We start from the raw sequence: 26,855 nt of genomic DNA on the forward strand, positions 1-26,855 counted from the left end.
TCAGTCATTTTAAAAATCATGCTTAGAATCTTTCTTTTAAAAATCATTTAAAAATTTTCTAGCTTGACAGCTACTTTGCACATTATTTTTTTACTCAGATTTAAAAAAATGTCTTTATAAATATTGTAAAATAGTTTAAATAAATGTAATCAATAGACATTTTAACTATGATCCTAAATCATATCAAGATAAGTCAATAGAACAATTAAAACAGGGTCTATGCAGAAGCTACAAGCTGTATATTTTAAAAAAAAATGAAAAACATACCCATCCTTTGTGTTGTTCAAAGGTCGTCCTTAGGTCTTTTGTTTTTGCTTAGGGTGCCACAAGCATGACAGTCCCTGTCAGCTGCACTGTTGTGAGTCAGGGCTTGCTGACACCCAGGAAGAAAAATTGGACCCCTTGGGAGATGGACTGATTTTGGAACATTATTCTTTGCCAGCCACGCAGAACACTCCAAGAATAAATAAATCCCAACACACCATTCACAGCAAAATGTCAGATTCTTCCTAGGTAATAGGATCTTCATGGATATTACGGTTTTGCATCTTTACAGTTAGAAACCTGGCTTTTAAAATCTCTCTTTATGTGAAAGCATGATAGATTCCTCCAAGCAACAATTAGCTATCTGAATTCACATATCTGTATTCCATAGTACAGCAGTTATTGTAGTTAGCACCCGATCCAGCTATGAAGCTGCTTTGGAGCACAGAATAACAGAATAACACTGTACAATGAACAAGCTCTGTTCACTTCTGCATACTGTCATTCTGAAAGCTCCTCCGACTGTTGCTTTGGTTTCAGTGAATGCAGTCTTATGTATAGCTGCCCCCAGTGGTGAAGAATATTATGGGCATGTGCAGAAATGTCTTTCTTTTATCTTGCAAATGAGTAAACTCTGCTGGGAAATGTGATTGTTCTGGGTAACTAAATGAGAGTGGAGTGGTCAGCTTCAGTGTGAACTAACGCAAATTTCAGACTATTTCAAATCATCTGTCTCTTTTGATTCTGTCAAAGATTTTTAAAACACACACACACACACACACACGGTTTTCACAATAACTCACTACTTTTTAATGCAGCATCAACTACTTAGTGTGCCTGTATTCCAGCATTTTAACAAGGATAGACTATTTATATCATGACAAATATTTTTAGGCTATAATTTTGCCTTTTGCCTTTTTAAAAAAAATCACAGTGGAAAGGAGGTTGGGGATAAAAGTCTCAGGTTCATTTTATTTCATAACTTGCTATCACAATATTAACTATTTTAAAGACAAGCTAGATTTAGTTAAAAACATAGTCCTGTGAGCAAACGAACCAAATAGATTTGACATGGAATCTGGCCCCACTGATTTTGTCATATTAAGTAAAGACATGTTTAGGAAGGTTTTTAATGTGCATTTACTATAATTAAAGAACTTTTAAAGCATATAACTTAATTTAAAAAACCCAGGAATAGATTTTTACTTCTGTACAATCTAAAGAACATAAAAATAAAGCTATAAATACATTTGTGGCCAACTCTTATGTGTGAGACCAAGAATCCTCCATCCCTCCCCTTCCCCGCTGCATGGGATTAAGGAGCCTCCTCCCCCTGTGTGACCTGTTGGAGTGGAGCCTTCCTCTTTCCCGTTGCATGCTCGGTGCCAGGATATGATGGAATTATAGCACAGGGGTTGCTACTGAGATTCTCCCCCTCAAGGAAGAATGTGTCCGAAAGATGGTAGAGAGTAGGTGGAACAATGCTCAGTCCGCTGCAAAAGTTAGCCAGAGCAAAAGAGTATACCACATCCTTTAAAGGGGTGGTGCTGATTGCATTCCCCCAATGGCAACTAGGGAGCTCTGAGCTCTTTGAGGCAGAATACCTTCAGTGATCCACTGGGGTACTGTGGCTCTGCATTTTGTGCCTTACTACAGGCTGTGGCCCCTTGTGATTTACAATCAGATGAAAGCATACAGCTTCATGTAACAAAATTCCTTCTGAAACGTACCACATTTTGAAATGTGATCAGTGCACTGGGAACTTTCTAACATTTCACATTGTGGTTCTAAGGAGAGCATGAAAACCCTGAGGTAGTTTTCTAACATGCCCCCTTATTAGGCATGGCTTTATCAGTAACTAATAACAAAAAACAATCAGACAGCATAAACCCCAACCAGAGCTTTATCCCCTGAGCTCGCTATCCCAAGCATTTTCCTCCAGCATCTGCTCTGTCCTCCTGCTTAGGGACCACTCCCATCTTTCTGGTTGAGTTCAGGAGTAGACTCAGCCACCAAAAGTAAGCAGAACTTCAGCAGCTTTTTTCATGATTCTAACGATTGCCAATAGGGTGAGCAAACAAAAGAGCCCTGCCACCCTGATATAGTCTGTTATTTTCACTTTATAAAGTAGAAAATAGTGATGAGGCATTGCTGAACAGAGCAAGTGTGGAACATGATGTTAATTGCTTGTCAAGTTCAATTTTCTTAACTGAATCTTTTTTGAATTATACAAGCAGAAAAAGTGCCAGTATCTGGTAACCACTTTTTCTTCACTTGCATTTCTGTGTCTTCAAACAGCTGAACAGATTTTGTTTAAATTGTGCAACCAAAATCACTTCCAGCATAAGACCTTATATACCAAGTTTCAGCACAGCATAACATTTTTACAGCCAAATTATAAACTTTGAAAATCAGGAGGCTTTAACTGAAGTCCTGACTATATCTTAGCTATGAAAGCACCTGAGAATTTGTACATGATTGGCCTGCTTCACATCTCATTGGCACTTGTTATACAATGGTATATGGTGAAACTGATGTCAATGGAGTTACCTCCCAATTTACAAAACAGTGAGAAAAGAATCGGACCCAAACTTTTTGGTTGACTCTTGTTCTACACCCTGGTTTTCTTCACTTTTATGTAAAATCTCCCTTTTGTAATAACAATGATATATATGTTAGAGCGATTATTGCAATTTTGGGGCCGCTGAAGTACAGCAGTGTCTTCATATAAGTACAATAACTCAAAATTTGATAAATTCATTGTGAATTTAATTTTATATTATTTATGCATTAGTGTACCTCAAGGTTGCTCCTGAATGTTGATGTTATTCATATTGGATTGTAAGTTATTTACTGTATTTTGTCAATCAATCTTCCATTCTGGTCCACTGGGAACAACAGTTCCAAGCAAGAGGAGACTGCAAGTAGCAGAAATCTTGAGGGCCACACACCAATTGGGTATTAGTGCTCAGATGGAATGTTTGTCACTTTTCTTTGTCTGGTAGGAAGGTGTCTCCTGCGATGTCCCAAAGTCCTGGAAGTTTGTCAGTTTGTTTTTGTGACTTTCTCAGGGATTTCAGGATTTCTGTTTTTGACATAGATTGTTATTCCACTCAAGCTGTGGAGGACAGTACGTCTCGCTAGTCATGAACTGTGCCTTAACAGCTATGCATCTACTCTTTGAGATTTAACTTTTTCTTCTAGGCTTTGTCTACATTGGGATAATGAAGTGTGACAGCAAATGTGCTAGCACATTGTTATACCTGACTTAGCACCTTGTTAAACCTGACTTAGCACCTAGTGTAGACAAAGATAGTCACATTTTAAAATGTGTTAGGAGTAGAGCTGGGTGAATAACTGTGTTTTTTTTTTTTTTTTACCAAACTGCCTCTATTGTTTTGATTCTTTCTCTGAACCAAATCCATCACTTCTAACTTGAGAGTGAAAGTGATCAAACTGCCATAGAATATGCTCTTTTGTGCTTTTTTTTTTTTGCTGGATAATGTAAATGCTGCCATAAAAGATAATGGGGTCTAGACACCCTCAGTGACACAAGGGAATGCAAACTGTAGCCCCCACCTTGTCCCTGAGCCAACAGGAATAGATACATTCCAGAACACATTCACCTCTGGGAAAGGACAGATCGAGCAACTCTGCCCTCCCAGATGCTTCATCCAGTGAATTTTCACTTCCTGCCTGGGCCAGCCCATGCCACTTTTGGGGCAGTGCTGGTTCACTGCAGGTTCTCAGTGGAGCAAGGTAGGTGGTTACCTTGCATGGCTGCAACACCCCTCAGGGAGGATGTTTCATCACCAGAGGCCCAGCAACCTGGTTTACACTAACGGAAGCTGGCATAGCCATGGAGTGAATCAAGTACCTTATATTGTTTTGTGAAACCCAGTATCTGTAACCCCCATAGAGCTGGTTTGGAATTGGAGCAGTTTAGGAAGTACAATAAGAAAAGAAGTCCTTGCAATTTTTCAGGCTCATTAAAAACAGCTGGGACATGCAGCATCTGGCACCATTTTCTCTGGACATTTGGCAATAGAGGTAGGAAAGCAGCACGTGGAGTAAATGATTTGTGAGGCCCACAAGCGAGGGGAAGAAAGACAAATGAAGACAGTTACAAATATTTCCAGGACTACATCAGCATAGGGAATCAAGCGTTATCGGATTTTCCTCACCAAAATAACAGTAAATATTCCCCTGTGCCATCTTGGGCTTCCCATCTTTCACATATAGTGTTCTCTATGTAAGAGGTAGTCTTTTTTTGTTGAAACATTTGATCAGAATGAGTTTTTGGTAAAAATGTTTTTATTTTCTGTAAGGCTGCTAAGAAGTCCACAGGCTACGGGTTGCTTCAGCTTCTGAAAAGCCACAATGATCCTTTCCCACTGCACTACCCTCATTTCTTACTGCACAAATCCCATAATGTAGGATTCTGGATTTAGAAGTTTTGTATCCAGAGATACAGTTGCTGTATCTATCAACACTTGCTTGTTTTTTAAACACACATACCTACCTGTTCAGAACTGTGGTTAACAAATATCCTCACATTACTCTCTTTGGATTCATGAAGTGGCCAAGTATGCCTTTTATGAGGCGATGTTTGGCAATAAGGAAGGCAGGAATCAAGAGGGTTGGCAATTGTAGTTTGTTCTAAATTGTACTGTAGTGTGTGATCACTGTCCAATTAAACGTAGATAAGTCTAATAAGATGTGCTCATCATTTTTGGAGGCACTGATTAAATGAACCTGATGTTCTTTGAAGATAAGATTAGAACTGGTTAAGTACACCAAACAGGCTATAAACTCCCAACATAAACATCTGAGCATGGGAAAGTGAGACATACAGACAAGATTTGGCAAGAGCTGATAGGAAGAGGAAAAGGAACGTAGAGGAGGGTCAGCGGTTTAGGATAGAGTACAGGTGAGGCAGAGGGAGGAGGTAGGAAGGTTTAGGGTTCATATGCAGGATGCAGGTGTATGGGGGATTCTACAGAGGATGGTAATAGATGGAGGCATCAAAATGAGACTTCAGTGCAGTACCTGAACATGCTGGGTTTTTACATAATGAGGTAACTGAGATAAAGGAGGTGTTAGGCAAGGGAGGCTCAGTCTCCAAAGAAGAGCTTCCCTTGTACGGCTAATATTCCTTGCCCTCACTGAGGGTTAAATCATCCAGAGGTACAGGCTCTGTGATGAGCTGAAGAGGGACCTGAAGCAGGAGGGGAGCCATGCTCCTTCACTGTACCAGTCACTCGCTGTATTTGGCCTCCTAGGCTTTGAGTGCTTTCAGAGGACACTGGGATTACCCACATCAGTCAGTCATGGCCTCTGTATACCCCCAGGATTTCCTCAATTCCATGCAGGGCTACAAAAGGCATCGTGTTCTCCATGCACGGTTACACACAAGACCAAAATGATGCAAGGATTTATGCAGTTGCAAACATTCCTTCATTATGTGCACTGTGGATGGAACACAGAGGTCTCTGTGGTGCCCTGTTGCTTACAAGAATGGGAAGCATACCTGTTCAATGAACGTGATGCCAAGATTGTGCTCATGACATGCAATGACTAGATTTCCAGGATCATACCATGACTCCTACATGCTTGCAGGGGACTGTGATATTCCTCTTGGGTTTCTTATACTATGATACTGAAGTTGCCTTGAGAGTTGGCAGCTTCCCTCAATTGTTACATCTGGTGATATGATCACTTGGAAATACAAAACTCCCAGTTACTCATAGTGATGATGGGGAACTTTTTTTTTCAGTTGTTTAGTAGTGGCACACTCTCACTGGTTATGCGGCATCTCAGTTAAAAGAGGGATATGAGCAGCAGAAGTACAGAGCCTAGGTTCAACAGGTATTATGAAATGTCATCAACATTCCATTGTGGTAGCTTCCCACTTGTACAGTATGAATGGGTGAGGGTTGAAAGCTTTGGGTGCCCTGCAGGTAGCAAGCTGTAAGCTGGCAGGTGGTCTCAACAATGGATGCTTGGGACTGTGTCTGCAGCCTCTGCCTTTGTGTGGGTCCACTCTAGTGTTTGCTGGAAGAGTGCCTGCTGTCTGGTTGCTCATGTAGTGCACACACTTCACATTTGTTCTTCAGAACTTAGTGGTAGCCATCTATGAGATCAGTCTTCCCTCCAGTTAGTTCTCTTAGGGGCATCACATCTCTAGGCTGCTGTGAGATTTCTCCAGATGCAGTATGCGTATCAGTAGCAGAGTGTGGTGGGTGGCAAAGGTGACAAACCTAATTCTTGGGGAGCCAGATTGCCATTGGGTGAATGCTGCAGAAGTTTAACTGTGGTAGCAGAGAGGGAGAGTCTGGATTATGTTCCTCTCCCCTGTTGGCAAAGAGCAGGAATAGATGGCACAGTTGGCTGAGGACCAGTGGAAGTGGTGTGTACAGCACTACTATCATCCCGACAGTGGTTCCTTTCCTGTCAGACACTGAGCTCTTCCAGCCAGAGGTGTTGACTAGACGTGGGATCAGGGCCGACAAGAGGGGGGGGAAGCTGGTACAAATTACCGGGGCCCGGTGGTCCAGAAGGGGGCCCAGGGCCCGGCTTCCCCGGCTCCCCCACCCCTCGTTGGCCCTGTTTAGCCGGTCCACCATTGCTGGGGGGCCCGAAAAAAAAATTTCACTGGGGCCCGAACCCGCTCTCGGCGACCCTGTGTGGGATTCCCTGAGGCTGTTGAAACTTCTACAGTTGCCCCTGTGCAACATGAAGCATAGACATACATTATGTTTCCACATACTTTCCATTTCATCAGTGTTGTGGCTAAGGGATTGGGCCAGAGTGCCTCAGACATGTTACCTATTAGACATTTAATGTGCACTTGCTTCTTGCCTTTCCAGATAACGCTTTCTAGACTCCTTACCATATGATGCAGGCAATGAATCATCAGCATCTGTGTGAGGTCAGTTCAGGAACGCCTTTTGGGTGAGGTGAAATCCCCACTATACGGGTGAGACAGTTGGCAAAAAGTGTGGTCTAGTGAATTAGGCATGGGAGTGGGAGCCATAAACCCTGCATTAATCTTGCTGCTAGCGCAGACTTGCTTTGTGACCTTGGGCATGTCACTTACCACCTCTGAGTCTCTCTTTCTCAATCTGTGAAATGGGGTTAGTGACATTTACCTTTGATATAAGGAAAGGGCAAATAGGATAACGTTTGGCTTTGCCTGTAACATTCATTATTTTCCATACCTCTATCATGTCCCATCTTATTTGTCTTTTCTCTGAATTGAACAGTCACAGTATTTTGAAAATCTCTATACAGAGGTCCTTTGATGTCCCTAGTCATTTGCATCACCCACCTCTCGGGTTCTTTTATTTCTGTTGAATCTTTTCTGTGATAGAGTGACCCCAAATGAACACAATATCCAAGGTGAGGACATAGTAATAAACAAGTTTTGTTATATATCAGCATCACTAGTTTAAATATAAAGATACAGAATTTTTCTTTTTAATTATATACCATTTCCTTGATCCTTAGGTTATCAAAAGTGACATTTCCCATTCATCTCAGGACTTCTTTCTTTCAGAGGACAGTAGGACAAAGAAATCCAGCCCCCGTTTTGAAAATCTCCCAAAATTCCACAGAAAATTATTTGTTTTTTATTTTGTTTAGAAATTTTTGCAGAAAATATATACCATTTTCCCTCCACCTCTAGTGGAAAGATGGCACAGAATGGCCCATTTCTATCTTCCACCTCAGTTTGCTATGTTTCCCACACTATATATTCCAGATAGTCCTCCCAATTAGTGGGGGACCATAATGAATTCAGGTTCTATGAATAGAAATAGAATGATGGTGGTGATAGAGTTGGTGGGGTCAGTTTGTGAGTTTCATTGATACTACTTGGATCAAGTGTTCTTTATAGTGCTAATATATTTTGTTTTTCCTATTTGCTTTATTCTCCTCAATCTCACAAGTCCCTGATGTTGGCTCTGTGTATTCTACTGACCATTAATCCCTGTTTGAGGGAAATTGTATCCAGTTATGTTTAATGTGGCTGCCCATTTAGAACCTGACTCTGCCACCATAATTCAAGCTGAGAATAATCTGACTCTGCAAGGGGCTGCTTACAGAGTAAAGTACTTCTTAGTGTGAACAGTTGAGGCAGAATTCAACAATTATTGAATAGGAATTAATATATAGAGAGAGCACATTAGTGAGAGCATGTCACACCACTGCTCTGTAGTCAGTAGGGCACTGGCTTCTGTTTCGTATCTGGGTGGGGTTTAAGGTGTTGGTTTTCACATATACAGCCATAAACAATGTGTATGGCATCTCTTGCCTCACTGATGTGATCAGAAGTGGTGCTCTAGCAGCTCCCAGTGTAAAAAGAAGGTGGCTAGTGGAAGGATGTTTCTCATAAGGGGTTCCATGCTCTGGACTGCACTCACCACTGCGTTACAAATTGATGCCCTTCAGGCCCTGGTGATGATCATGTTATAAGTGCTTAGATGGAAATCCAAACTGCAAGTGTCCACTTTTTCCTTGGGCTTTTTCTGATAGATCGTTTGATGGATTTGAAATAATTGATGGGGGAGGCCAGTATTTTATGGTAGGTGGATTCCTGGGGTAGTCTGGGAGATGTTGGGGTGCTTTTGGGGTCATGCTATATGATACAATGATTATATTTTAGTGTTGTATGTTATAGTGTCTTGTACCAGTACAGAATTTGAGATAGGTGATTTGAAATAAATATTTATATCTATTACCTCCTTCATATAAGGAAAGCGATATCTAATTGTTTGGAACAGAGTGAAAGGTTTCAGATAAACCAAGGGCTAAATTCTGTGAGCTTTTCTCATTTCTTGACTTCTATAGGCGTTTTGCCTGAGTAAGGACTGATGGACTGGTCCCTAAGTCTATTCCTGGGAGGTGTTCTATATCGGAAACTCCCATTGACTTCAATGGGAGTTGTAGGTGCTCAGCACTAATTTGAATCAGCCTCTAAATTAGTAGGTAGAAACAATTATCTTTTCTAGTTCCAAACCACTTGTTAGTTTGATCTACAAGGTCTTTTAGTCATTTAATTGCTCTTCTGCGTAAACAGACATACAGGTGCAAGCAATTAGAGCGCAGTATATCTCGATTTCATTTAGCCTATCAAAATATTTTCAAATCAGTTTCAATTTCTCTTTGTATCCATTTATTCCTTAAAAACTATAAAGAGAAAAAATGCTCCAATCTGGCCATATTAAAACCCTTACTCATCCTCGAGCTTTGGTACTTTTGAACTGCTAGGTTATGTCATTTACAAAGCCCACAGATGGGCAGAATAATCTGTTACCACACAAAGTATTAGTAACATCTTGAGAACTACACATGACAGTTGAGTAGATTTGCAGTTGAAAGAGAAAAACATGAACACAGAAAAGAGGCATATAATTATGTTCATTCACACTGTGACTAACATTAAAATGATCTATTCAGATGGTTATATTTGCCTTGTTAGTCACCTCCTTCCTTGGCTCCAACCTTATTATATTTTTTTGGCATTTTCCTGCAGAAAATATTTGTTCTGTCTCATCAAAGTGAATTTTATTGACTGTCTGTAGTCTTTAATAATTCAACCAAGCCTTTTCCAATTATCATAGCTACAGTGGTTGCTAGATATTCTAGTTATAGTAGCTGGTGTTTTTGGAATAGGATCTGAGGATCTTAATTATACCAACAGCCATGGTTAGTTAATTAGTTTATCAACTGTTTTTAACATAGCCTTAAGTGTCACTGTTTTATTAGCTGCTTAGGACATACAAGAGCATTTTGGTTAAAAAATAAAGAGACAAGCTGGTGTAGAGCTTTCTTTAGTAGCTATCCAATATTGCCATTCCTTTCTACCCTTTCCCTGTTAACATACAGTATATGGTAAACAAGCTTTGAAGAAACTATGTGTGGTTTAAATGACTTGTAGCTTGTCATCCTTTGAGGTCATGTCTGTCCAAGAAAATTATCTAGATTGTTTTTCAACTGTTTAATTCCATGCGATTAAACTAAAGTACAATATATAGCTAATTGTCTTACACGAAAACAGACTCCCAGTCTAATTCATTTAAAAATAAAAACTTTAGTCTTTGCAGATTTATTTTGGTTTATTATGTCATTTTATTTTTCCAGTATACAGGGAAACAAGTAAAATACAGAACCCAATTAAAGGAAACAAGAAGTAACATATGATATTGTCTTGCCATATTACAATCTAAAATAGTCAAATCTCTGATGTACTAGTTTCTAATTGGCCGTTTCTAATAATATCACTTCCATTTATTCCTCTAACACTATTAAGAGCATGGACAGAATTTTTTTTTTGCAGTTTTTCATTTTATTCTCACCTTTAATACTCCCATCTTAACGCCAAGTTTGTCATATCAGTATACAAATTATAACTTGCAACAAAAAACATAGGGAGGCACATTAAACTTTTCAGATAAATGGGCATAATTTAGTTGGCATAATTAGAAAGGATATCAGGGAAGAATGCTGTGTTCATATAAAGATCAATCACATGCTAATACTGGAATTTGTATAACTTTTTTGCTATAGGCACAAAGGGCACGTCTTCACTACCCGCCGGATCGGCGGGTAGCAATCGATCTATTGGGGATCGACTTATCGCATCTAGTGAAGACGCGATAAAATCGATCCCTGATCACTTTGCCGTCGACTCCGGAAATCCACCGTGGCAAGAGGTGGAAGCGGAGTCGACGGTGGAGCGGCAGCGGTCGACTCGCCGCCGTCCTCACAGCCAGGTAAGTCGACCTAAAATACGCAACTTCAGCTACGCTATTCACGTAGCTGAAGTTGCGTATCTTAGGTCAACCCCACCCCCCCCCCCCCCGTAGTGTAGACCTAGCCAAAGACGTAGCTTCCTTTAAATCCTATAAAAATCGAAGGCAGTTCACACACAAGTGTTTGTACACAATGTGTGGAACTCATTGCCACAAAATATCTTTGAAACCAAAAGCCAAGTTTACAAAGGTATTTAGAAGCTTAAAGATGTGGATGGGTCCCTAGTGGGATTCACAAAATTATCTTTGTGAGTTAGGTGTCTAACTCCCATCAACTTTCATATAACATATTGTAATGTAATATAATGTCATAGTAATAAATACAGTAGCAATCTGTGTACTGACAGGAGCACAAAGACTGCTCATTCCTATTCTCTCTGAAGAACAAAGTGCCAAAAACGGGGTCAAGTTGAGTGGAGAATAAGGCAGGATGACTGTTTCTCCCCCCCGCCACCTTTGCATTGGCCCGAAGATCAGGGCAGGTATGGGAGAACAATTTGCTCCATCCTAATTGATAGAACAGATTGCTCACTCCTCACCACTGAAAGTGAGTGTTCCCCTTCTGAGATGATGTGATTAAAAGCCTCAATCTAGCCCTAGATGTATAAGGAGTTATTTAGATAGGGTAACAATAGTTAAAGTATATAACTTGTGCTTCGGAGAATATCTGTTGGGCATTAGAAAAAAAATTCCTATGGGTATGTTAGTGCATCATTTTCCACTACCCGTTGTTGTTGTTTTTTCGTTGTGTTTTGTTTTTTGTTTTTTTGGGGTTTTTTTGCGGGGGGAGAGGTGTTTTGTTTTGTTTTTTGCATTTCCCCCTGAAATATCTGAAACTGGCCCGTCTGATAGGTAAATGGAAGAGATGGACTGATCTGATCTGGCAATTTCAATGTACGTCTGTTCCTACATGATTTAAAGTCAAGTGAGCATATGTTAACTTAACGGATACATCCATGCATGAAGGAAGACTCTTGGAAGTTATTTTATAGATCATCCTTAAAGGGAAATTATATGGATGTTCTTGAACAAACTTGGATAGCATAAATATTGTGATATTTGTCATTCAGTATTGGGTGCTCAAAAGTGTTAGTTTCATTAAATTTATTGTAGAAGTGTTTATTTAAAGACCAGATAATTTACACTCCACCCCCTGTGCAGGCAGTAACGTGAGAGAGATGTGGCAGAGACTGATTTAATCTACAGCCATTCTTTATAGTAGAAAGCATTAATTTCAAAGGACACCATAACATCTTTTGCATATTTGGGGGAAACAAAATGTATCCAGTTTTGGGAAAAGTCACCAGTAAGAGCTGTTGCTCAGGGTATTTACTTTTTGTCACAAAATTTGAGTCTGGTTGTGGCCTTCTCAGTCAAGTGTCAATTCCAGAGCTCTGCAAATAACTGATTTTTTTTGTTCACTGGACATACCAAAAACCCGAGGGAGAATATTTTTTCAAGTTGACCTAAAACAAATATTTTTTCGAAATTTTTGGTGAGTCAAAAAGTTGAAGAAAAATTTTACCTGTTACAAAACTTTTTATTTCTTTGTTGAGCTTTTAAAGTTCAGTTGAAGTAAGCTTCAAAATGAAAAGTTGTTTTGACTGAAGAATCAAAATGTTAAAAAAAATTAAAAATGGTTTTTTGGCAAAACAATGTGGTGAATTTGACACAAATTTGTAAAATGTTTTTGTTGGACCAAATTTGCATTCTTTGGTGGAAAAAAGTTTCAGCTAAAAAATGTTACCCCACTCTAGTCGATTTACATGTGTGATTTTATTTGTAGAAAGCATTTTACTGGCCTGCATGCCTGGTCATCAACTACTGACTCAGTAGGAAGATTTTTAGTGCCTCAGGTGATGCAGTGGTTCCTAGTGGTCCAGCTGGACTCTTAACATATATAGCACCATGTGTTTGTGAAAATGAACTTATTGCTGGTAAACTTCAAACACTGATCTTGTAGCAAAAAAAGCTGCCCTGGGGGGTGGAGGGGGTGGGAGGGAGACAGAGAGGGGAAAATTCATACCAAACTTTTTTTCATGTATATATTTAGTACAATGTTTTACATTGTAGTCAAAAGATGACTATTTAAGAAAATGCCCCTGTAAATTCTATATACTCTTATTTTGCTTGGCACATATTTCCATTGATGCTGATTAACCTAGTGGGCTGGCACCAGGCAATTCTAATAGATTGCAAGAATTTAGGCAGATGAGTGATCTTTTTTAAGTATGATTTCTGATTATTGGTTTTTACTGCAAGGACCTTGAATAACAGTCTCCTTATAGTATAGAACACCTGCATTTAAAGCTAAAGAGTTACACTGTATTACTGTAGCTTCAGCTCACATCTTAATTAACTTTGAAATAAAACACAGTTTGACAACATGAGGTGAGCTTTTGTATCCAATTAATCATGATTAGTGTTCCACAGGGATGGAGAAAGAGATAATGAAATTTTCACCACTTACTGACTCTCCATGAAAGAACTCTCAGTGGTTAAAAATGTATTTTTTGAAAGGTTGCATTTCTGCTAAATATTTTGAAGTACGCAAGCCCTCATAATTCACCATCCTCAACTTCTTTTTTAGGCCTACAATTTAAGGGCGCAATTTTGCCCTCTGATATATCCATGCAAATTGAAGTGAGCAGTGTGAGGAATCCTGTGTATATTAGAGGCAAGAGTAGTCTATAAGTATAGAAGTACAGTATCAACACCCTGATTCATCACAGCTTTGTAACTGTTGTGTCCGTCATTATTGGGGAAAGTTTTCTAGTGTGACGTTGTACTCTAATCTATATATTAGAATCATTGGGTTGGAAGGGACCGCAAGGGTCATCTAGTCTAACCCCCTGCCAAGATGCGGAATTTGTTGTGTCTAAAACATCCAAGACAGGTGGCTATCCAGCCTCCTGTTGAAAACCTTCAGCAAAGGAGCTTCCACCACCTCCCTAGGCACTCTGTTCCATTAGCCTACTCTTCTTACAGTTAGGAAAGTTTTCTTGAGACTTAGGGTGTGGCTACACTAGAGAGTTTACAGCGATGCTAATCTCTAATGTATCCGCTCTAAGCTAACAGGAAAGAGATCTCCCATTAGCCTAACTACTCCAACCCCCCACAAGCGGCAGTAGCTATGTTGGTGGGAGAAGCTCTCCCGCCGATATAATGCTTTCCACACAGGCACTTATGTCTGTGTAACTTATGTTGCTCAGGGGTGATTTATTCACACCCCTGAGCAAAATAAATGATGCTGACAAAAGCTGTAGTGTAGATATAGCCTTAATCTAAATCTGCTATGCTGTAGTTTGAACCCATTACCTCTTGTCCTGCCCTCTCTGGCAAGAGAGCGCAACTTTTCTTCATCTTTTTTTATGGCAGCCTTTCAAGTATTTTGAAGCTGGCTGTCATGTCTTCCCTCAATCTCCTCTTCGAAATTAAACATACCCAGTTCTTTTAGCCTTTGCTCATACAGCTTGCATTCCACCCCTTTGATCATCTTTGTCACTCGCCTTTGGATCCTTTCCAGTTTCTCCATATCTTTTCTATACATTGGTGACCAAAATTGGACATAGTGCTCCAGCTGTGTACTTCGGCTAGTCAAATCATTTTAAGGATTTTCTAATGTACCTATGGGTTTAATGTCTGTATCTAGGAGTCTTTGTTGTAGAAAGCAAGAGGTATCTCTTGTGATTTCCTGAATATTATTGTTCAAAAAACAAATGTTGCACTAGAGGATATGGAGGCACTTACAGAAACCATGGGAAACTAGATAATATTCTTATCTTTTTTGCAGAATACTTGGTCCCACTTAAGCATAAGTGAAACAATAATAAGTGCTGCCAAAGAACCTTAATGTTCAGAGCCTTTCATCAGATAGTTCAACCACAATGTACACATCATTAGCTCTTTGTGACTTTTGTTTTGAATGGATTCAATTCCCATTTTAGGTTAAACACACTTAAAAAGTGCAAACCTCCTATTCACATAGCTGAAAAGGAATTCAGTGTGTTATGAAAACATGCATTGTGTTTGGAAAACTAGCACTTACAATTTTTCAAGGTGCTTTAAAATGTGTGAAAATTGGATGCACTGTTCAACATAATGTATTTTCTGTGACTCAGACCCTTGTTTCAATAGCCGGGAGTTAAGCATGATCCAGGCGAGGAAGTGAAGCTTCGTATTATGCCTACAAATTGAATGGCTTTCTCTCTCATTTTATTAAAAGAAATTTTTTAGAAAAGAAATGAGCGCATGATATAAAATGTTGCCTGCAAGTTTAGTTAGATACGTAATCAGAAATGTGCTATATGAAGTGAGGGGATTCTTTAGGAAACTTCCTTTTTTAATATTTTGTTTTTAACTTGCTGAACTTCCCAAATCGGAAGCCAAAAAAAAAAAAAAAAAAGTGCCATCATGATTTCAGGAAGGCCTAAAAATAAGCTCCTACCAATCTGTTCAGACTGTTTTTCAGTTCCAGAAAACATAAATGTAAGTAAGGAACCACGCAGCATCCGACTCCCACGAGTAACTCTCTGGCAGGATGAATTTGATTAAAACCATTCTAATCAGTGAGGAGCAGCACTAGTCCTGAAGTCTCCCTGGAAAAGATGACTTGAAAAGTTCTGTGAATTTGTAGCTGGGCAACTTGCCACCTCTGTTCACTATCTATGTGGGATCCTTAAGAGAATAGTTAGGTGAATTTTTAGTTCTCCCACCAAGATGGCAATGTCCAGTTCCACTTCCAGAATATTCACTCATTGCAAGTTAGCTTACCCTACTGCTATCTCCTTTGAAATCTCCTTTGTATCTCAGCTTGTAACGTGGCCGGACTCCTCATAATGAGGAGAGCACTGTGATTTTGTGTCTGGATGAAAAGGATGCTTTCCACTAATTAAAGACCCCACCTTTCCTGTATCTTTTAAGTTCTTATAAAATAACAGGCTTTAAAATCCTTGCCATAAATAAGGGTATCATGTCTGCCAGTCTGGAAAATCTCTAAGGCTTCCAACTACTTTTATCCTTAAATCTGGCCCAGTAAGCATTTTAATTTTTCTCTTCCTACTACAAGCTTGGCAGGGAATTTTATTCCTTTGACACCAGAGAGAAAAACAGAATCATCCAGTCTCATTCTTTCTGAAAGTGGCTCTCTCAGCTTCCTTTGGGAAGTTCAGGGGAAAGGATGAATCATTTTGCCTTTTGAGACTGAGACACATTTCTTCTGTCTGTTGGGCTCCCCTCCCTTGTGTCACAGGATTCTTTCATTGAGTCTCTGGATCTCCCTCCTCTCTCCTGTCTTTGCTGATCTCTCTGGGAGGGGCCAGGGCCTCACTCACTCCGGGGGACTCTTGCACTAGACTCAGGAAGCGCAAGGATAGCAGTGCAGGTCCCTAGATACAAGTACAATGAGTGTGTGTATACAAGGAAGGGTGTGGGGACCAGGCTCCTTGCTGTCTCTCACTTATCTTGGGCACCTGTGTAGGTCTTGGCATCATTGAGCTCTAAATTAACAGTAATTATTTTGAAAAAATAAACCAGCAAAAAACATGTGAAAGTCATCAGCTAAGATCATCAACTGCCAGTGGGAAAATCTGTCCTCCCACAAGAGCAGTGAAAATTGTGATATATATATATATATATATATATATATATATATATATATATATATATATATATATATATATATATATATACACCCATTATGTAGCAGGATAAAAAGTGAAAATCTCAAACTTTCATGGACAAATAATAAAAAGAAATTGGTTTGGGTTGGTAAAATGTTTCAGAACATTTCATTTCAACTTTGACAATTTTTTTTTTAACAATAATTAGCTTAGTTTAAAATGAGAAGTTATTTGTACTGGAAAATTGGAATTTCTCATTTAGAAAATGTCAATGGTCATTTTGAATTTTTTTCTTAAATAATTGTTGGAAGTGACCCTTTCCCACAAAAGTTTTATTGATTAAAAATGGGCATTTTCCAAGGAAAAACCTTAAGTTGAGAAATTCCTAGCCAGCTCTAGTATGACTATATTATCTCACTGAAACTCAGCAAATATATGCCAAGGTGGAAGCAATCTTCTAATGATAACCTGTTGTGGTTTGTTGCAATTTTGTAGGGTTGGGCTACTCACCTCAGCAGTTTCAGGGGATTATTGCCGTTGGAGATTGGCTTAGGGAAATTGCTTTGTATATGTACTATAATTCAATACTGTAATTTATTTTTGTTTATCTTGCACTTGTGGGAAGCTGAATTCTCTATTTTATTAGAGAACTTGTTTCATATTAGTTACCGAATTTATGCATAATACAAACTGACAAGATTTATTATCGAGAGAATAGAGACTCAGAAATAAAGTTAAGGTCTTTTTTCTTCCTAGTAAACTAATATCTAGTGGCTGATTTTTGGGCATGATGGATTCTTACGTTTGTTGTTTACACTTCAGTTTGGGATTGAGTGTGTGAGATGATTTGCTGTGTCACATCCTACGGACATTAACATGGCTGCCTTAGCCAGGCCTAATAAGGCAATAATGAGAGAAAAAATTGTGGTATTTAAGTATATATGTGTACTCGTATTTGGGGTTTATCCGAGTTTCATGTATTCTATGTATATACACACAGGTATTTTTAAGGGACGGATGGATGATTTTTGTGGTTAAGGCCCAGAATTAGTCCTCTTTCTCCTCTTCCCTTTCTGCCATTTCAAAACGTTGTCAATTAACTTTCACTGACTTTTCTAGTATTTCAGTCTTGTTATACAATATTTTATTGTTTTCCTGTTGTGATTTGTTGCAATGGAAGAGTTGCTTAACTTTGCCCATGTTATCTTTGTCTTTTGTGCTATGCTGTCCAGCTGGCTAATCCAGTCTGTGAGCTGATCAACTTTTTATTTAGAGTTTTAAGAGAGATTATATTTTGCCTGATTTATAAAGCATACATGATGCAAAATGCTAGCATTCTGGTTGCACAGCAGTTTGTGGCAGGCAGCAGCTTGTATTATCTCTTGCAAATTAGATGCAACATGGGGCATAGGCATACAGTAAAGAAAAAGACAAAATATATTTAGATTCTTGAGGAGCTCAACTATCATGAACTCAATGGTGTCTGCTGCCAAACTCTGCCTCTCTGTAAGTCTTCTCATAAAGCTTCTGCACAGCTTCACAGCAGGATAAGATTTCACAAAACAGAATATAAAGAATAATACTCTTGTTACTTCGTCCAAGATGTTCATAAAGTAAGGGTATGTCTACACTACGAAATTAGGTCGATTTTATAGAAGTCGATTGCGTATGTCCACACTAAGCGCATTAAGTCAGCAGAGTGCATCCTCACTACCGTGGCTAGCATTGACTTACGGAGTGGTGCACTGTGGGTAGCTCTCCCACAGTTCCTGCAGTCTCCGCCGCCCATTGGAATTCTGGGTTAAGCTCCCAGTGCCTGATGGGGCAAAAACATTGTCACGGGTGGTTTTGGGTACATGTCATCAGTCGCCCCTCCCTCCGTGAAAGCAACAGCAGACAATCGTTTCGCGCTTTATTTCTGCGCAGACGCCATACCATGGCAAGCATGGAGCCCGTTAAGCTCAGCTTACTGTCACCGCTGCTTTGGTGTCCTGGATGCTACAAAGGTACATTCACCAGAGGTGCCTTCTCCGGCTTCATGGTCCATGGGGCATAGGCATACAGTAAAGAAAAAGACAAAATATATTTAGATTCTTGAGGAGCTCAACTATCATGAACTCAATGGTGTCTGCTGCCAAACTCTGCCTCTCTGTAAGTCTTCTCATAAAGCTTCTGCACAGCTTCACAGCAGGATAAGATTTCACAAAACAGAATATAAAGAATAATACTCTTGTTACTTCGTCCAAGATGTTCATAAAGTAAGGGTATGTCTACACTACGAAATTAGGTCGATTTTATAGAAGTCGATTGCGTATGTCCACACTAAGCGCATTAAGTCAGCAGAGTGCATCCTCACTACCGTGGCTAGCATTGACTTACGGAGTGGTGCACTGTGGGTAGCTCTCCCACAGTTCCTACAGTCTCCGCCGCCCATTGGAATTCTGGGTTAAGCTCCCAGTGCCTGATGGGGCAAAAACATTGTCACGGGTGGTTTTGGGTACATGTCATCAATCGCCCCTCCCTCCATGAAAGCAACAGCAGACAATCGTTTCGCGCTTTATTTCTGCGCAGACGCCATACCATGGCAAGCATGGAGCCCGTTAAGCTCAGCTTACTGTCACCGCTGCTTTTGTGTCCTGGATGCTACAAAGGTACATTCACCAGAGGTGCCTTCTCCGGCTTCATGGTCCATGAGCCTGGGTTGGGAGGGTATTGGCTCCAGGGTGATAAACAGTTCCTGGCTGTAGGGGAGAATGGTTTCTCCGCTTGCGTGCTGTGCGCTATCCTCCTCCTCCTCCTCCATCTCCTCATCTTCCTCATCCCCAAAATCCTCATCCCTGTTGCATGAGACTCCCCCCTTGCAGGTGTCCATGGACAGGGGAGGGGTAGTGGTGGGGGTCCCCCCTAGAATTGCATACAGCTCATTGTAGAAGTGGCATGTCTGGGGCTCTGACCCGGAGCGGCCGTTTGCCTCTTTGGCTTTTTGGTAGGCTTGCCTGAGCTCCTTAATTTTCATGTGGCACTGCTGCAGGTCCCTGTTGTAGCCTCTGTCCATCATGCCCTTAGATATTTTTTCAAATATTTTGGCATTTAATCTTTTGGAACTGAGTTCTGATAGCACGGGTTCGTCTCCCCATACAGTGATCAGATCCAGTACCTCCCGTTCCGTCCATGCTGGAGCTCTTTTGCGATTCTGGGACTGCATGGTCACCTGTCTACCTGGCCAGTGCATCTGGGTTGAGAGTGCTGTCCAGAGCGGTCACAATGGAGCACTCTGGGATAGCTCCCAGAGGCCAATACCGTCGAATTGCGTTCCTACTACTCCAAATCCACCCGGCAATGTCGATTTCAGCACTAATCCCCTCATCGGGGAGGAGTACAGAAATCGATTTTAAGAGCTCTTTAAGTCGACAAAAATTGCTCCGTCGTGTGGACGGGTCCAGGGTTAAATTGATCTAATGCTGCTAAATTTGACCTAAACTCATAGTGTAGACAAGGGCTAAGAAGAATTCTGGTGTGCTGTAGTGTGTGAGAGTGTGGATATTTGTTTATTTGGTCAATGGTAAAATTGATTTTTAAAAAGTACTACTTTTGAAAATTCATGATCTCTGTAGATTTGCCAAAAAATGTTTGATGGGTGACCTCATAAGTTCAGAATTTTGGATTGAATAATGACAACAGTTGCAGTACTACTCCAAAATGTATCTGAACATACCTGAGTCTTTTAATATTTCATGTTCCTTTATCTTTCCTATTCTTTTTCCTTGTCAAAACCCCATTGTTTTCTTTCCCTTGGTCATCTTTTCTCTTGACCTGGCCTTTTCAGGTTACACATTTCCCTTAAGCCAGCTTTCCTGGTTCCAACTTTCTTCTCAGCTAGAGGTTTTGACTGTCTTCATTTCTCCCACACATTCTCAGGATACTCACACTTTAATAAACACACTTTCCATTACCATTTTATAACATTTAATTCTATTTTTGTCTTTATTTTGCATGATTCTTTCTCTCACCCTCTCTGAGTACCCTGACAATTTAAAGGGTTAGTCCCCACATTGTTGGCTATCAGATCCTCCAACTACCACTTGCCCTCTCAAGTCCATGTCCTCCTACAACAGCAGCCTTCACAGGAAAGTGCATCTTGCTGATAACAAATAAGAGGGTAAAAGGAGAAGAGAAGAAATGCCCTCCCACTCTCACTGTAATTCACCACTCCAACACCATCCTTTCTCATTTGTGCCCATTTAAAGATCATCATGCAAATCTTCTGAACTCAGATGCCAAGCCCTCCAGATCTGGAGAACTCAGACACCAGCAGCTTCCAGGTATCTGGAGCCCAATTACTCCATAGCTTCCCAAATCTCCACTATGATTGGGTTGAGGAGACATCTTCTAAGAACACCACCCACTAGGATACTTCCTAAAGTTGGGAGGGGGGGCATCAGAAGCCAGTTGGTTGATTGGTAACCTCATGAAACAGAGAAGAAAATAGCCGGAAGCTCCTGTGCTGAATACAAGGTCAGTCATAAAAAAAAACCTGCACCCTCCATGATCTCTCTTTTAATGAAACATCTGGTTTTGCATGCATGACTGAGACATGGTTCAATACCACTCCAAGCCTATCTTAGCAAAGCTAGTCCCCACAGAATGTTAAAAGTCACAAGCCAAGATAGACTCCAGTTTGCACCTGGAAAAAGAAGATGGGAGTTGAATAGCAGTCCCATTCTCCTCCATCTTCAGATGCAGAAGATGTTCCAGCATAGAAACAATAACATTAAAGTGAATCCATATGACCCAGGAGGTGTGAAGGGCAAGAGGAAGCCAAGTCTAGTGGTATACAGGTCTACAGATGGAAACCATAACAACTTCTGGGAGGAACTTAGAGTTGTTGCCTACCATAATATCAGAATCCAGATTTCTTGTCCTTGGTGACTTCAATCTTCACATAGACAGTCTTAGTGATACAGTATTACTTGATCTTAAGGTCTACATGGAAACCAGGATATTCTGCCAGTCTCTGTACCTGTACATGCAGCTGGACATATATTTGACCCTATTTTTTGCCTAGGACTAGATAATAGAGATGTCACCAACATATCACTCTCCTGTCTGATCACCACTTCATCCATGGAGGCAGCAATCAGAACCTTTCCTCCTTCCGACCAGGATAGTGAGCAACCAAAGCTGGTTCATTTGTGAAGACTTCTGAACTCCCTAGGTTTTCAGCTAGCCTTAGAAGAACAAGCCATCCAGATACAAGGCCAACAGTACACTCATCTGTTGTCCACTATCACTGATGCCCACTTAGTCTCACACAGGGCTTTGGAACGGAGGCTGGAGCTGGAGCGCGGAGCAGCTCTGGAGCAGTGGAGCTGCAGGTTTTTGCCTGGAGTTGGAGCGGAGCTGGAGCACAGCTCCAAAGCCCTGGTCTCACACACTGACTAAGAAGATCAACCTGGTTCATAGATGAACTATGACAGATAAAGCACACAGGCAGAAGGTTATAGTGCCAGTGGTGCAAAAAACATTCTGAATCCCTTTGCCATCAGCATAAACACCACTACACCACTGCAGCAAAGAAGGGAAAACAAGCCTTGAGCTTGAGTCAGCAGAGCTAGTTTGCATATTGAACCAGCTAAATCTAGACTGCAAAACTCAGACCCAAGCACCAATTGCTGTGAAGAGTGGTCAACTTCACTGATAAAAATCAACAGAATACGTATGGAACTAACTCTACTAGCCCGGCATGAGTTTGGTCCAATCACACATCCCAAAGCTCAAGATGCCCTAAAAATATTAGTCACAACCTGTGAAACAGATCCAGTCCCCTCCTGGCTAATAAAAGCCAGTGAAGAACAACTATGCCACTATTCATATAAATAGTTGATCGGTCCTTCAGAGAAGCACATCTACCAAACTTCTTTAAAATGCAGTCATTGACCCAGTCCTCAAGAAGCCAACACTTGACCTTGAAGACCTCTCCAGCTACTCTCTGGTGTACAACCTTTCCTTCTGGGGTGAAATAGTAGTAACCACCAAGCTTCAACAACATGTGACATCAGACAACATCCTGGATGCTTCACAATCAAAGTTCAGACCAACACAGAGACTGCTCTAGTAGCACTAAAAGATGACCTCCCCAGGGCGGTGGTGACAGAGAAGATCTCCATGCTCACATTGATAGACCTCTCTTCAGCCTTTGACACATTGGGTCACAAGTTACTGTTAACCCATCTTCATGACATTGCAGGAGTAGATGGCCCAGCACTACAGTGGCAGTCGTCATTCCTCTACAGCAGAACTCCGAGAGTGTAGGTGGTAACTGTTCCTCCTCTCCAAAGACCTCATGCATGGGGTTTCATATGGATCCATGTTGTCCCCTCTCTCTTCAACATCTACATCAGACCACTAGGAGAGATAGTGAGATGCCATGGCCTTAGTTGATAAGTGTGGTGATGCCACTCAGCTATGTCTCATTCTCAAATGATGCAACAACCAGTGGTACTAAAATGTCAGAATGCCTACAGGAAATTAGTTCTTTGATGAAGTGCAGATGGCTTACGCTGAACTCAGGCAAGACTGAAGCAATGCTGGTTGAAAAGGGGAAATGTTTTGAAGAACTGGCCAAGACCTGGTCTCCACTAAGTTATACAGTCCCCATTTGTCAAAGTGGTTGGAAGCCTCAAGGTCCCATTTGACTCCTCACCAAGCTCGATGACCAGATAGCCTTGGTTTCCAAAAATGCGTTCTTTCACCTCCAGCTTGCTGGGAAACGTCATCCGTTCCTTCTGGACAAGGACCTGCCTACAGTAATCCATGCATTTCTCATGGATTGATTTCGGTATCTCACTGTGTCTGATACTGAATGTGAAGACAATGCACAGGCTCCAGCTGGCACAAAACACAGCTGCCCACCTTCTGCATGGCTCAGGCTTTCGTGAGCACATCAGACTTATGCTCAAGTCCCTCCACTGGCTTCCAGTCAGCTTCCAATGCCAGTTTAAATCCTTTGACCTAACTTTCAAATAAATATTGTACTAGTGAGAGCTGGTGTTGAGTTCCAGTATATTCCAAATCCTAACTGCTATGAACACTGCTTTCAGTCTCAATAGGAGTCATTTAAACAAGTCACAAATTGCTAAGAGATTATTTTATATTTTATGTACTCGGAGCTCTAATAACCACCTCTAATCTGTATTACTAGTAGTTACGAGATGGATCTTTTTGATTGATATTCTCAAATACTTACTGACTGCTGCTTGAGGCTTTTTGCATAACTTGAGGACCTTCCTTCACAGTAAAATAGGTTTTGTTGAACTATTCCTCTTTTGACATCACTTATTCCTTAGTTAAGTAGAACCCTTGGGGGTAGACTTTACAAAAGAAAAGTCCATTACAGAAGTTTGGGTTGGAACAGCATCTAAACCTTCTGGTATCATGCTTGAAGTTGAAGTCTCTGGTTTAATCCTGCAACCAGACAGATGTCAAGTGTTAGACCAGTCATCATGATTTAGCATTGTGATGGAAAGTCAAGTGTTCTCATGTCAAATAGCAGCTTGCTCTCTGAGTTGAGGACCATTGATTGGGAAGCATTCAAAGATTAAATGGTTCTAGACTGTCAGTCTGCAATGCTTGCTAAGTCTTTTTAAATTAAAATACATATTTTCTGTGACCCTTTATTTAATAAGCTATTGGTTAAATTGGCTGCAATATGTGTTATACAATTACATAAGACAATACCATCCCTGCCCCCAAAGAGTTGTTAATCTAGTTTGAGACAAGATGTGGCAAGTGAATGTGACAAACAAAAGGAATAATAGTGATCCACATAGGCGACGACTCTGTGGGTGCTCCGGGGCTGGAGCACTCATGGGGGAAAATGTAGTGGGTGCTCAACACCCACCAGCAGCCTCGTGGATCAGTTCCTCCCCCTCCCTTCCAGCGCCTCCGACCCACAGTGATCAGCTGTTCAGCAGCGTGCAGGAGGTGCTGGGGGGAAGGGGGATGAGGGGGGTGGGGCGAGCTCAGGGAAGGGGTGGAATGGAGCGGGAAGAAGTGGGGCAGTGGTCGAGTGGGGATGGGAAGAGGCAGGGTGGGGTTGGCGACTTGGGAGAAGGGATTGAGAGGGGGTGTAGTGGGGGCGGGAAGAGGTGGGGTAGGGTGGAGCAGGGGTGAGAAGAGGCTGGGCAGGGGTGGGGCCTTGGGGGATGGGTGGAGTGGGGGCGGGGTCTGAGGCATCGAGCCCCCCCCAGCAAATCACAAACTTGGTGCCTATAGTGATACATTCATGTCCTTACATAAACCATCAAGTTGTACATATAGTCTAAAAGTACTGAGTCTGGGGTCTTTTTGTTGCGGATGGTTGTCATCATTGGTTAGATGATGTTCTATCAGTATCACAACAGAAAGATTAATTAAATCACAGCAGTTTCACCAATACTGATGATAATGGCTGCATTGATATTAGATCTTTTGTTTTCAAAGTGATTAACATACTCAACTGGTGATCCAGTATCATTAACCAGCTTTTACAGATGGGGAAACAAAGGCATGAAGAGGAAAAATGATTTGCCAAAGGTCAAAGAGAAAGATGCTAGTAAAGTTCAGAACAGAACACAAGGTGTCCTGGATTTCAGTCATGTGTTCAGTATTGTAGACCAAGCTGCCTCCTTATGAAAATTAAATCTACAGTTGACATTCTTTGACTAGAAATTATCCAAGATTATTGTTCTTATGATCAGTCAAATATTTAGCAGAATGGCTATTGCTAACTCTCTCTTCACAGATCCAACTATCCAGGGAGCATGGAGTTTCCCCTATTATTTACTACTTCCTTATATATGGTTATTTGATGCTGTTGAATAGTTGAGTTAATCCGTTATTGGTATTTGAATATCTAATGCTGCTGGGTGCTCATGATTAAGCTGTATGTTTTTAAGGTATCTAGAGTTTTTGTATAGGTGATTTTATTGTTTAAATCCAAGCAAATGATGAAATATGATAAAATAAACATACTTCATCACCACACCCCTCTCCTCCTGCTCACTCTTCCCCGTGCCTTAGGTTCATCCGACCCCTTCTGTCTTAAGCTCATATCCCATTCCATCCCCACCATCAGGCTGGTAGACCAGACTCAGCCCTCTTTCTGATTCATGAACTTGAGGATGAAATTGCAATGTTATCTGTGTGTGTGTCAGGACGGGAGGAGGAGAGAGAAAATATGGGGGGCACACTGTAGGTACAGGGGATTTTATGTCTGTGTATGGCAGTGTCTAAATGTAAAACACACAGAAGGAAGAGAATAAACACTGAGTCGGGCAGGATATGCTGTAGAGATGAAATTTAACATAATCAAGTAAGAAATAATGGATCTTATGTGGAACAATTTAAACCACAGTCTTGGAGCTTTAAAATTCTACCTGTCCTGCAGAAAGGAAAAGTGTCTCTCTCTCTCTCTCTCTCTTTAAAGGATTTCAATATTGTTTAATGGAATGCAACCTGCAGGGCAAGGAATCCCCTGTAGGCCAGACAGAATTTTAAGGCTTCAGCGCTGTACCCAAGAGGTAGGTCACAATGGACATGACACCTTGTAAAATAGCATTGCTTTAAAGTGTGTGTTACAATTATTTCTTTCAACACTTGTAGTGGTGCAAATCTCAAGCAAATTTTCTCTCTCAGTAGAGATTTCTTGAAGTGAAAATAATTAGAAAAATTCTTGTAGAAAGCTGCAACTCACAAACCTAGCAAAAAGATTATTCTTTGCTTGGAGCTACAGGAGGCTCTAGTGTTAAAATCAACATGTGATGCTGGGTTTAACTAAAATGTAATTAAAAATCATGAAATATGTTTGTCATATAGCATAATTTATTTGTTATACTTATGGCATGAAAACTGAAATGCCATTGAATTTTAAAGCTCATAATGTATGAATAAATACATCCCCTGAGATTGTAAGAAACCTAACATTACTACAAAGTATTGTTAACAACCTACAAAAGAAATCAGTCAATAGTTGTCTTGTTTGGATTCTGTAACTCAAAGAGGAGGAATGAGATAGCAATGTTCAGTATCACAGTGTATTTTATTAGCAAGTATCCTCATTTTCCTCACATATAACCCAATTTGTGAGAGATCCAAATGGGTTGATGCTGAAGCAGAA

At 40.7% G+C, this 26,855-nt stretch overlaps 1 protein-coding gene across 1 annotated transcript in view; it reads left to right on the top strand.

Moving 5' to 3' along the window:
* The window catches only part of CTNNA3 (catenin alpha 3), a 1,024,091-nt gene that overhangs the window by 437,239 nt on the left and 559,997 nt on the right, over positions 1-26,855 (top strand). The gene's annotated exons all lie outside the window — the stretch shown is intronic.

The sequence above is a fragment of the Emys orbicularis genome, chromosome 7 (assembly GCF_028017835.1).
Source record: "Emys orbicularis isolate rEmyOrb1 chromosome 7, rEmyOrb1.hap1, whole genome shotgun sequence".
Lineage (NCBI taxonomy): Eukaryota > Metazoa > Chordata > Testudines > Emydidae > Emys > Emys orbicularis.